Source organism: Apodemus sylvaticus, chromosome 20 (assembly GCF_947179515.1).
Source record: "Apodemus sylvaticus chromosome 20, mApoSyl1.1, whole genome shotgun sequence".
NCBI lineage: Eukaryota > Metazoa > Chordata > Mammalia > Rodentia > Muridae > Apodemus > Apodemus sylvaticus.
In genome coordinates, this window is record NC_067491.1 from 38,412,837 (window position 1) to 38,426,754 (window position 13,918).

General features: G+C 42.2%; 1 long non-coding RNA gene across 1 annotated transcript; it reads right to left on the minus strand.

The window, feature by feature from the left end:
* Positions 1–2,451: 2,451 nt before the first annotated feature.
* On the minus strand, positions 2,452–13,636 carry LOC127670705 (uncharacterized). Its single transcript, XR_007974595.1, has 2 exons — positions 13,507–13,636; positions 2,452–3,122 (listed from the first exon to the last, which is right to left on the minus strand). It is a non-coding gene; the product is annotated as an uncharacterized LOC127670705 (long non-coding RNA).
* Between the last annotated feature and the right edge of the window lie 282 nt (positions 13,637–13,918).

A 13,918-nucleotide genomic window follows, 5' to 3' on the forward strand; every position in this document is an offset into this window, starting at 1 on the left:
GGCTTAGGTACAGGCAGGCTTGTGAGGGACAAGAGCTGTGTGGAGATGCTTCTCTTTGTCTCCAAGCACAGCAACACCAAGAAAAATGCTTAAAATAATTTTTTAAAAATGTATTTATTTGGCCGGGCGGTGGTGGCACACGCCTGTAATCCCAGCACTCTAGGAGGCAGAGGCAGGTGGATTTCTGAATTCAAGGCCAGCCTGGTCTACAGAGTGAGTTCCTGGACAGCCAGGGCTATACAGAGAAACCCTATCTCGAAAAAACCAAATCCACAAAAACAAAAACAAACAAACAAACAAACAAAAGGATTTATTTCTTGGTTACTCAGATCTAACACCTGAAAATGTAGTTTGATCAAGGTTCTGGCTTTGTTTCTAAGAGATTCAAATTGTCTTTCCAGATTATATACTGTCTTTTTTGCCTCTGAGCCTCTCTCATAATCCTGTCCGACAACAGATAGAGTTCACTCAAGCTTAGAAGGAGAAAGAGAGGCAGTTTTATGCTGACTAAGTCAAGCCAAGCCAGACTTCATAACCATTAGATTCCAGAACCAACCACCATGGCCGAAAGGGTGGAGCTGTGTCCCTTTAGATTGCAGGCTGCATCCCTTCCATGTAAACCCTGTGGCTGTTGAGCATGGGTGGGATACACAAATAGGAAACAGCTGTGTATCACTCTTCAGTCTGAGAGAAAGCTACTCTGAAAAATAAGAAAAATGTGTGAAAACCCCCAGGAAGTAATGTTAGATGTTTTTGGAACTAATGCAAATCCAATATGAAGAATGGAAAATGGAAGGAACAACTTGAGACTTGTCACCCATTCAGGAGGGAAGCAAGCAGGTCTGACTGGATCTTGAAGGCTCTGTTAAGATGGGGCATTGCTCTTTTAGTCAAACTCCCAGCATGGCTTCAATAAAACCAGAATCACCAAAGAATGCAGTTTGGGTCATCATTATGAATTACTCTAAGCAACTGGACAATGACAATGACTTTTACAGCCACAGTGTATGTGTGTGTGTGTGTGACATCACTACTCTTCCAAGCAAGAAGCTCTAGACCAAGGCAGCAGACTGCCTCACATCTGCTGAAGCTGAGGCAGAGACTGGGTGGGGGTGGGGGGAGCATAACTATCAAACTGTGGGACTAGCAAGACTAGAAATCAGGGAGAGACTATTAAGTCCCTAAGGTGTCAGCAGAAAATCACAGGGGTGGTTTCGATTGCATGCAATATCAAGGAAATGCTAAGGCTTCTGGGGTCTCTACCCTGATGATCATGGAGCCTACAGAGTAGTGGATTTCCAAACACCACATGGAGCTGTTTAAATCTTCTCTGCTGCCCTGTAATGCTTTTAATGAACCCAAGTAACAACAACAACAAAAGGTAGGGTGTTATTCCTTTTGAGCCCTTAGGGCAGAGCTAATGGAGAGCTTCTGTCTTACACATCCTATATACAAAACACATCATGGTTACCAAAAAAAATGTATCTACAAAAATGATTTTTGAAAGTTATCCATTTGATTATAAACACGGTTTATGGTGTGTTGAAAGAAAGTGGCCCCCATAGGCTCATAGAGTATGACATTGTAAGAGGTGTGGTCTTTCTGCAGTAGGTGTGGCCTTGTTGGAGAAAGTGTGTCACTGGGGGCGGGCTTTGAAATCTCAGATGCTAAAGCCAGGCCCAGTGTGTCACTCTCCGTCCTGCGGTCTGCTTATTCCAGAACTCTCTGCTTCTTCTCCAGCACCATGTCTGCCTGCACGCTGCCTTGCTTCCCGCCGTGAAGATAATGGACTGGACCTCTGAGCCTGTAAGCCAGCCCCTAATTCAATGTTTTCCTTTATAAGACTTGTCCTGGTCATAGTGTCTCTTCACAGCAATACAACCCCTAACACTTGGTCGCATCTAAGAAGAGGGCCTTAGGGACTAGCAGCTGGCTCAAGAAATCTATTTTTCATTGCATACACTTTTCTATTTGTTTTATTTTTAAGTAATAGGCACTCACTTTTAATGATAAGAAGAGTAAACAGCAAGTCAGACTATCTGTATCCACCATTTGGGAAAGAAGGGGAGGTGGGAAAGAGGGCAGGGAGCCTCCTACAGCCAGCCAAGCAAGAGATGGTGTTGGCAGAGCTGTGAATGGAACAGAAACTGGGTCTGAGCCCAGGTCATCTGAGCAGCAGTTTCAGTGCTCCGGCATTATATCCTCCAGCTAAGCTTGCGATTCTAGGAAGGCTCCCAGAGGTGGGGCAAGACCTGCTGCAGAACCAACTCATCTGTTTTTCCCTTTTCTCTGACATGTGAGATCACATGTATTTGCCACTCACGACATGATGATTTGCCGCACGTGCTCAGCACAGAAGAATTCACCTAGCTGCCGAGATGTTCTTCTGTGAAGGAAGCCCAGCATCGACTCTATTTTTTTTTTATCACAGCAAAGGAGCATTAACTAATACACAGTTATTACTGGGTGTTTTATTGAACTGCAAACAAGACAAGAAAATAACAATATGAGTAGAGGTTCATAGGTGGAGTATATCCAAGTTGACCCTTAAAGATAAGGCCTTGGGCCACACAGCTTTGTTGAGCCTGGTGTTGATGTGTACATATGGAATCCCCATCTCCTTCATGGCAATTTTCTCTATTTCTTTGAGTTCCTGAGGGCCACACTTCTTAAAGCCCACTCCATGGATGTGCTTGTGAATGTTGATGGTATATTCTTGGGTCACTACCTTGTTGATGGCAAAACCTCCTCCTCCTCTTTCTTCTTCCTCTTCTCCTTTCTTCTCCTTCTCCTTTTCTTTCTTCTCCTTCATGCCACCCTTCTTTTCAGGAGTCATTCTGTTAGGCTCAAGTTGGAAAGGATAGGACACCAGGTATTCACCACGTATTTCACCAATGGTATGGGTTGAGAGTCTGGTCAGTGTCTCCCACGAGAAACACTGCAGTTGAGATGTCTATCAAGGTGACCGCCATCTCAAGGCTGACCTGGGGGTGGACCCATACCGTGTCTCACCTGTGTCAGTGTGGATACATGCCACTTACTCGCGAGATCCTGCCTTGACTCACCAGTTCTCTACCTCAGAGCAGTCAGAGCACTGCAGCAGCTTCTCCAAGGAGCAAAGGCTGAGAAAGATTAAGGACAGAAGTCAGTGCCTTTCTGGAATGTAGCTCATCACTTTATAACTTTCAGTAATGACAGCTCATCACCTCTGCTGTAGTCTGTCCGAGGTGAGTCCATATTCCCATCCTGAACTCAAGAAGAGCAGATGATGGTGCACGCACATGAACAGCAGGCCATGTGGCCATGGCAACCCATCAGAGGCCCCCACCCACTCAGAGAAGGAACTCAGTAAGCAAGCATTTATAAATGATGACTCTATTACCGACAATGCTTCCAACTCTAAAGAAGGGTCTGGAGGTGAGACAGGTACAGAGAAACAGTATTGAAGAGACATATTCATTTCAGTATTCATTTAGTAAGCACTGACTGACCCCAGTTAGAGTCTAAAGATTTAAAGATGCTAAGATTCAAACTTCAAGTAGGGGCTAGATAAGCTCTATGCCAATGTACCCACAAAATAAATGGGTACACTGAGTAACAGAGCAGAAAGTAGAGTTGTCCCAATCACAGGGCCACACAGATAGTACTGGTTCAAATGTCCTGACTCAATTCCCCCTCCTTCCCGAATGGAAATGTAGGCTCTCTGTCCGACTTTCCACTTCAACTATACTCCACATTTATTTCTATAAATTAAACCATAGAGAAAAACTGAAGTCCTAGGTCATTTAGTTCCTTTAGGTACCTTTGATTTTACTAATTCTTTTAGTAGTAGTAGTAGTAGTAGTAGTATCAATCATTTATATTAGAACATCCTGTAAGTGAAGAGAAAATCTAATCCCTCAAATTCCATACTTCCTAACATAGATCTTTTACTGGCTCTACTGTTTGTCCCCCGTGGTATTGCTTATCCTGCTGTTTTATTTTGGCTTTTATACACACTGGAAAGGCACACAATGTTAGACATCTCTTGCACTGAACAACTCTATAGATAGCAGGTACCTTTCTGCGAGAGACACAAAAGAGACGCACCTTGCCTTCAAACCATCCACGTTGCCTCTTGTTATTGTTTTTGTTTTGTTTCTTCCCTATTGCTTCTTTGTCATTCCACTTTGCTACATAAACTTTTATAAAAAAAATTTTTAAAAAGCTTTCTGGCAATTTCCCCTCATGGAAAATAAAATAATCCCTGCCCTCTTTGTGCCTGGAAATGGGATACACTTCAAGAGGCAAATACATGAATTTCATGAGATATAAATAGGCCCCATTCATTCAAGGAGTGGGTGTGGGAACAGAAACCTTGACAGGTAATTATCAAAAGCCCCTTAGAAAAGCAACTTTCTGTGGAAGAGAGTCACAATTTATTATTATTATTGTTGCTGGCCTCCCTGATGGTCTCCATTTATGATTCTGGTAATCTTGTCTCTTTTGATGAATCTACCTTTTGTTTTTCATTAAGGTGTCAGTGTGTTAGACAAAAGGCTTGCTGAGTACAACACAATCTGAGTGCCTCACAGAGGGAATGCACAACTTTGCACTTGTAAGCCAAAACAGCATTGTCCTTGATGGAGGAAACGCACACGTGCAAAGACATATAGGAAGCATGCATAGTGTGTGTGTGTGTCTGTCTGTCTGTCTGTCTGTCTGTCTCTGTCTCTCTATCTCTGTCTCTATCTCTGTGCCTGTCTGTCTCTTTCTGTGTATGTCTCTTTAAGTCTGTCTGTCTGTCTGTCTTCCTGTCTCTCTTTCTCTCCCTGGCTGTTGAGTGTCTGTCTGTCTGCTGTCTCTGTTTCTTTCCCGATGTGTGCATATATGTATCTGTCTATCTCTGTCTCTCTGTCTCTGTCTCTGTCTCTCTCCATCTTGGTGTGTTTCTCTGTCCGTCTCTGTCTCTTTTCTGTGTGTGTGTGTGTGTGTGTGTCTGTCTCTGTTTCTCTGTCTCTATCTCCGTGTCTCTTTCTCTCTGTGTCTCTTTCTATGTCTGTCTGTCTGCCTGTCTCTCTTTCTCTCCCTGTCTGCTGGGTGTGTCTGTCTGTCTGCTGTCTCTGTCTCTTTCCCGATGTGTGCATATGTATCGTATCTGTCTATCTCTGTCTCTCTATCTCTGTCTCCCTTTGTCTCTGTCTCTCTCCATCTGGGTGTGTCTCTGTCGGTCTGTCTTGGTCTCTTTTCTGTATGTGTGTCTGTCTCTCTCTCTCTCTCTCTCTCTCTCTCTCTCACACACACACACACACACACACACATAGTCATACATACTTATTTCATAGTCATGGACCTTCTTTAGGAAGTTTTTAGCCAGGTTAATATAGAATATGTCTCGGTTGACCATTCTAGACCACGCCTAAGGGAGACTAGTAAACTCCTGCTCCTGCTGGTAATCATGCCTGTTTCACCATGGACCTGATACGTTTGAACACTGATCAAGAATCTCTCCCAAACTTGCTCAAGCCCCTCCCCAGCCCACCTCCTAAGGATGGTCTGTTCTTAGGAGCATCACTTCCCTGCTGCTGTCTGCTCCAAGACCAGAGCAGCAACCTTGTAAATCCATCCTCAGCCCTGTGGGTGAGACAGAGCCTGGGAGCCACTCAATGGAGCCTGAGGTGGAACATCCTGCGACGGATCCAGAGCCACCCGGATGTCTGGGAGCCTCTCTGAGAGGCTCCTCAGAATAGGCCTACTCCTTCTGAGACACGTGGGATTTTGTCAGTGTGCCGTCCCAGGCCGGTGACACAATCTTGGAGACCTGTCAAGACTAATGACCTGTCACCACAACACTTTCAAAGAGGAAGGAGGAATGGAACTTCTCCAGCTCTGAAGGCCAAATGCCTAGGGGTTGGGGTAGGGGTAAGGGATCAAACAGCAATGCACAGAACACTTAAAATTAGGAAAAAAAGAGATCAATGTAAATTAAACTCCTTTCACACTCAAGATAGAAGAAAATGTTAATTCTATGTATTCCAGAAAGAAACCTGAGAAAAAAAGTTGAGGAGGAGGCAGGTTTTAAGCCATAGAAAAAGCTATTTTTTATTTGTCAGAAACCAAAAGTATGTGTGTGTGTATATATTCTGGAAACAGATTTTGCTACCAAACCATAAATAGTCATGGGATCTGCTCTCCATATTTATGCAGCCCTTTGAAACCAATAGGGAAGTAGCAGATAGACTTTAAAAAATAAAATAAGACCAAAAGAAATGATTTTTCTCTACTCAATAAAAGCAAGCACTTAAGAACAGAGCTAGAAAGGACTTCCCCTGTGACCCTGCAGCCTCGCCTCAGTGATGCCTCTGTGCTCATTCATTGCTTCCTAAGCATTCTGAAGAAGCTTCCTTCTCTTTGGGCTAAGCGAAGACTATATGAGGAAGTGACAACCAAGAGTCCCCTGCAAGAGGTGGTCAGTCCTCAATGAGAGGGCTACAGACATGAAGAGAGTGGTCTTCTCCAGGGACACACAACACAAGCTAGAGGCACAGCATCACAGAATGACCAAAGGCTGAGAGGTTTGGCTGGTCTCTAAAGGAGATGAGTTGTTGAAGGTAAACGAGAATGATGTTGGGCAAGGTAGGGCCTTCACAGAAGTTGAGAAAATGAGACATGTTTGGATGGAAGAGATCACACATGGGAATGGATGAATTGATGGGGAAAGACGGGGGCCTAGCTTTAAACTGATTATATGTCAGTCAATGCTAAAACATCTGAACTTGGCTCCATATGCTGTAGAAGGCCTCTGGGGGTCTAAAAAGAAAAAAAAAGATGTTTCTTTCAATAATTCAGGTGATATAATAACACAGAGTAGAGATGAGAGCATCCATTAAGCACTAATATTTAGTATCTAAAATGCTGTTGACATGACTGTCTCTACTTACTTCACAAGCTGAAGACTGTACATTACTTATATCACTATTTCTCCTCCTTTTTATCATTGTCATCTTATTTGCTTTTATTTATCTCCTACTAATGATGCAGTCATCATTCTGTCACTGAACGATACATATTGAAATCTTACTAAATGTCACACTCGGGTAAGGGCTGGAGACCTCATGACAGACAAAGAAGATGGAGTCTGGACCTTGACAAAGCCATGAGAATCCATCAGGGCTGACAACACAATACAATGCAATGAAGTGAAGCCAAGGGAAAGAGTAGGGCCGTCCCTCAGGAAGTGGCAGTTGGGTTGTGACCTAAGCGGTGAGTAAGATTGTGACAAAATGCATGTATTGAAAATGCAAAGAGGAAGAGATTGACCTTGTCCAACAGGTGGGAAACAACGGTAGGCAGGAGAGGAAGTGAGACTATCTCACAGACCTGCAGAGTAGAACAGGCTACAAGTGGGCTTAGGTAGAGCGCACAGAGCTGTGGTATCTATGTGCACTGAATAAATAGTCCAAATGGTAATATAGAAATAAAATTCTAAAGCTTCGTGAATTAAGCAGAAAACATTGATCTATCTGTTGAACAAACTCTAACCCAGATCAGATGACTTTGTGCCGATGGTCTCTATGGAGTACCTATGACATGAACGATCCTATCATTTAATGCTAGCTTCTCAGTGTATGGCTTATAGGATGACTACAACAGCAGGAAACAGAATGTGGAGATGGTCCTCCCCTCTCACATACTTACTGGTGGATCTGCCTAACCACACAGACTCAAGTAAGTTCAGAAGAGGCTAGAAACAGTAGGTCACTTGGGATGCAGTCATATCTCTGTCAAGGCCTACAAGAACACCAGACTTTGCCCTAAGAGTAGATGTTATGATTAATCTTGATTGTCAATTTGATCGGATTGAAAAATGGTTGGGAAATTAGTTGAAACACACGGCTGAATGTGTCTTCAAGGATAGCTCCAGATACTATTAAGTTATGAGGCCATGACCTAATAAATAAATTCTTTGGATTTGCAATGCGATAACATCATTTGGCAGGTGACAAAAAGTAGGAAGTGAGTGACCTCATTGAAAGTGAAGGAAAATGGTCTCTGGAGGCATGTGTCTGAAGACTATATTATCCTGGATTCTTTCTCTATGCTCCTTATCCTGCCTTCTGCCTGACATGTTCTAAGATGATTGTACACACTCTTTCTGCCATAGTAAATTGAGCCCTCTGAAACAATGGGCCAGAATAAATCTTTCCTTCTTTAAATTGGTTCTTTCAGACATTTGATCACAGCCACAGAAATGTAATTAATATAGTCACAAAGAATGACAACCAGAGGACAGACAGGGGTCAAATTTATGTTGTAAAAATTACCTTGGCTTGCAATGGTTATGACTCAGGAGGACAACAATACTTCATGAGAAATATGTTGACTGGACAAGTTGAAACCAATTACAAGTTTCCTCAAAGATTCAAGTATAAGTCAATGCTCACTTGAAACAGTGTCTGCTTAATTAAAATATGTCTGGATATGTTTATTAAAATTCAAACAAGCAATTCATTAAGCCTGTACTTGCAACAAAGGAAGGCTTTTATTAAGGATAACACTGACAGAACTTAATAACAATTGGCTGAATTTGCTTAGGGCTTCAACATTATAGGAGGTGAATTTCCACCCCTCCAAGAACAAGGGAGAGGGAACCCTGGATGGTGATGTTTCCTAGGGCTCTTTCGATGAAAGGGTAAAACAAGTCAAGGAAATGCTGTACTACCAAACAGGATATGTTAGAGGTGAAGCTAATGCTGAGACATGGAAAGAACTGACATTCAAGTGGAAAAGTTGGGTAATAGAAAGACGATTTTTTTTAAGGAACTAAAGGAAATGAGACAAAGCCAGAACAGAGGAACATAAGAACTGGCAAATGATTTCAGGAAGCTGTGTGCAAGGGCAAGGGTAGAATCCCCCGGGGTGTTCTTACATGGGTTTCATGACCTAAAGACATGGGTCCAGCTGTGAGCACAGACCTGGGGGTAATGTGAAGAGTGAACACGCTTCTCCATAAATCATCCACTGACCAAGCAAGGCAGAGCTCTTGATTTACACATAGCTCCACTCTTCTCTATTTCGATAAAGCACGGCTGCCTGGCAGCAATAAGTGCTTGTTCATTCTTTTCACCCTCACGCCCAATCCATCAGCACGTCCCTTTACTGCACTCTGAAATACGGGTTCACTTTATCTTTTCGTCACTGACAGACACCACAGTTCAAGCCATACCGTCGCTTGTCTTGAAAGAACTGGCTCCATCTTTCGTTTAACTGCCCGCCATCTTCTGCTCCTGCTTTCTCTAGTACATTCTCACAGTGACCAGCTTGATCCTTCTGAAGTGCAAATATAATCACATGACTCTCAAAACTACAGCAAATCCTTGACCTATAAAGCCCTTCAGGATGTGGCCTCTGCCTCCCTTTGTGAGCACGTTTCCCTTTGACATCGCCCTAGCTTCTTTTCGTTGCCCAATGTTCCAAACTCATCTTGGGGCTGCTACACTATTCATTCTGCTTTCTGTCTCTTTCTCCCCATCCTCACCTGACTGACTCCCTCCTGTCCCATAGTCCACAGCTTACATATTGGTGCTTCAGACAGGACAGTCTGCAGACTGCAGTCACATGACAGTGAGTTGATTTCAGTGTTCTATATACAACATCTTGCTCTCTGAAGCTTTCTTTCTAAGTTTCTTTCCTGGTGTCATGCCTGTGTCTTTCTTTTTTAGATAAAAGTAGTTCATTTTGGCTCACGGTTCCAGGTTGCAGTCCAATATCCCAGATAAGCCATGGCAGCAGGAGCTTGAGGCAGCTGGCCACATTATATCCACAGTTGAAAAGCACGGAAGGATAAATGCTAGTACCCAGCTCACTTTGCCACTGTTTTTATAGTTCAGGATCCCTAGCAACAGGAATTACCACCTCAGTTAACCTAATGGGGATAATCTTCCACTGGAATCCCAGAGACATTCTCCATCTTATCAAGATGACCATTGAGAATAGCCATCACACCATCAAAGAGTTGCTAAAACCCTGAAGGTTTACTTGAATCTTGTAATAGAGTTCTAGATCCTAGCACTGATCTAACAGCAACATGAGACTCTAGGGTCTCAGCCTTTTCCTATCGTTCATCAAACTATGTTGGTACAAGCTTGTAATCCTGGAACTCTAGTGATGAAGACAAATAAAAAAAAAATATCAAGAATTCAATGTTAGGGTTGGTTGGCAAGGTGACTTAGGTGACAGTGCTTGGCACGCAAGCCTGGTGGCATGCATTTGTTTTGTGTTGTTCTTTAGCATCTATTTTCCCCGGCTGCAATCTTTCCTCTCCTGAAAGTGTGACTTAATCATGCCATCAGTGTGTAGAGTAGTTCTGAGTGCACAGTAGACATCATATCTCTAGGATGTTGAAGAAACCCGTGAAGAAGGGCACAGATGAGTGAAATAATCTCTTCTTTCTTACATCTATTGCCTCTCCTTTCTCGTTGTCCAAACCCCCTGCATCCTTTAGCAAGTAGCATCCTCCTGTGGCCCTTCCTGGCTTCGTTCCATGTCTTCTCCCTCCATGTTTCTTCATGTTGTACTCTCATCAACCTTCTGGGCTTTTTCCTCCCATGAAAAGGGTTGAAGTTGAACAAGCCAAAGACCTCTTAGCCCATGGCTGCTGGTCAGCTCTAGCTTCACTGTGCCTTGCAGCCACATGGAGGGATGCTTTACCGTTTCCTCAAGTCTTGCCTCTCTCCTCCCATGCTTTCTTCCTACTTGTACCTCTGGTTCTTCTCTGAATCTGTTTCCTTAAAAATGTTTCCTCTGCTTTATCTACACTATTTTAATCTCCCCTCAGCTCTCTACTGTGTGTTCTTATTCTCTTCATGTTCAGTTTTGCTTTCTGAAGCAAGGTCTTCCTATAAAGCCTGTGTGTCAAAGGCTGGTCTCAAACAAGCAACAGTCTTCCTGTTTATTCTCCTATGTATTGTGATGGCTGCTTGTGAGCCAGCAAACCTCATTCCATCTGTACCTCACCCTGTAGTTTTTGCCCTCCACTTGCCTGACTTGCTAAATGCCGTTCTGAATACCTGTTTCACTGCCTTGCCCTTCCTACCATCTCCTGATTAAATCCGCCCTCCCTTAGGTACTCAAATACCCTCTCAACCCAAATGATGTAAAACTGCCTCTCACATCTAGACTTTCTTGTCCTAGTCTGTGAAGATTTAGGCTGCCAAGAATCATCTCTAATTCAGCATGTTTCTCTAGAACAGCATGGCTCCAGTACACAACTGGCCCCAACACACCAAAAGAGAGACCCTAAAGAGGCTACCTGAGGAAGGCTGGCAGATAAGGACAATTCATTGGAAGGACTTGTTAATGGAAGTAGAGTTGTTGACTTCATCAAGACCAACTAAGCAGATTCTTGCAATATGGGACAGAAAAGGGAGGGTATGATACTGATTAGGAAGAGAGCAACTTCATCCTAGCTAGAATGGACCTGGCTGAACTTAATATCAAAACATCAGACACTTTTCTGAAGCCAGGATCATGTTGCGAAGCTCCTCAATACTCTAGTGCTGCCTCTATTTATAAATTTCTGGAATTCTATGCAAGAAAAGGCACTTGGGTTACTCTGGGCCAACCATGGTAATTATAACTTAAGATGGCTAAAGGCACGTCAAGTTGAATCCATATAATGTCCAGATATATTTTACAAGTTCTATTTTACAATAAGAACATGGGACACATTTACTGGGAAACAGAGGCTAGACAGTTTACTTAATGCTTATCTAAATGAATAGTGGAACTGAACTTAAAATAGAATCACTGTAGATAGCAATGCCCATGTTTTTCCCCCTAGACCTTGAGTTATCCTAGTAGAGTGAGTGCTGAACACTGCCAATATGTCTTTCTACAGATTAGTTTCACATAGTTGTAGAATGGCCAAAAAAAATGAGATTTTATGCTGTTATTAGAATACGTAGAAGTATGTTTAATGGCTGGTGGCATATGGTAATTATTTTAAATGAGACATAAAACTATATATAGAAAAATGTTAAACTGTTTTTCACAGTTATGATGTAAATAAAGTCTGGTAAGAAAACTAAGAACACCGAATATTATCACTGCATGGAGGCATTATTGTGGTTTAAATAACTGTCTTTATTTTCCTGTCCCAACATACATTCTTGCTCCACACAAAGACCCCCAGGTTCCTTTGGGGGAGTGTCTTCTGCATCTCAATGAGATGGGCTTCCTTATCTCCTTTTAGAGAGATTGGAGAGGATCACTGGGCTTCCTTAGCCAGGTTCCTCTGTTTGTTTGTTTGTTTGTTTGTTTGTTTGTTTGTTTGTAGGAGCCAAGGAGCTTGGTGCAGCTAAAGAAGAACTAGTTGGTTAAGAACCATCTTTTACCATGTTATGGTGAGATATAAGAATGACAGATCTTGTCCAGTCTTAGGATAGTGCCTGTACTGTACAACCAAGTCCCATATTATCTCTAGAGTTGTCCTTCTTCCTGTCCTATTGCTTAAATTGGTTCTCTGTCCTCCTATCTGTTCTGGAAGCTTTCTTATATTCTTTCAATATATGCTCTTTTTATTAAATTTCTTCTTATTCGTTTTTGCTCCTTATAACCTATGAAACACTAATGAGTATATATTTATATTTTCTATCTGTTCTACCCTATACATGTTTTGTATTACATTCAAAGATAGAGAAATGAAAACAAAGACCTAGTCCTAAAGCAGGAAAAAAGTTATCTGTCTGAAATGAATATGCTTATATGAAGCCAGAATTAAATCTGTGGTTTGATCTCGCCCAATTCCTGAATTGTTCCAATGTGTGGCCATGCTTCAAGCTGTCATCTCATTCTGACAGAAGATCAATGGTTTTACCTTTATATACAAACAGGAATGTTTTAGTGTAGCTAAGTTTAAGCTATAGTTACTGTTAAATGAAGAGCCCCAATCTTCATTTCCTTTACAATTACATCTAACAAAATATAAGTAAATTTATAATTTAATGGTAAATTCCTTTAGGACATATAGTAATAGATTTACCTTAAATCTATTTTACCAAAATAAAAGAAAATCAGTCAGTTATGGCTGCTTCTTGCCCGTAATCCCAGCACTAGAAGGCTGAGGGCAGTGGGGTTGGGATGAGTTAAAGATCAAGTTGACTACAAAGTGAGTCCCAGATCAGTTTGGGGTATACAACAAGACACTATCTCAAAAACAAATAAATAAGTAACAAATAAATATCCGCCACAATGGTCAGGAATAAAAAGGAAGGGAAAGAAGAAGGGAGGAGGGGAGAAAAAGGGAGATGGGTGTGGGGAAAGAGAAGAGAAGCAATCCACCTGCTCTTTGCATTGTCCTTTCTTATATGAAACTTCTCTGAAATCCAGTCTACCGTTCTAAGTATCAAAGATCCTAAGAGATGACTTAGAACCCCCCCACTGATGGACCCATCCTGATTCTATGTTGAGAACACTTAGGTAGGACAGACAGATTTCTTTCAAAATTATCTTCACACCATTCCATACCTGCTATGGATTCCTTTCTTACAAGACATGATCTGCTCACAGTTGTCCACGCCAGTGTGTTGGCAGAAGCAGTGACACACATGACTGCTGACCCTGGTTAAAGGGTTCCCACTGAAGGGGAAGTAAGGTCTTCTAGAGAAAACAGCCCAACCGTTCCGAAGAAGAATGACGACACTGTCGGAAAATTTGGAGATTGATATAGCAAACAAATAAAAACTCTTGTTCTAATCCAGCGGTTCTAATCTAGAGGTTCTGATGTAGGACCTTAGGGCAATAAATACATCCATAGGAAATGCAACCATATTTTTAAAAATTAAGGATTTTAAATCCTTTCTTGGAAGAAAAAAAACATTGAGGACAAAGTTTAGATTCCTAACGAGTGATTAACTAAGTAAGGGACCTAACTTTCAGT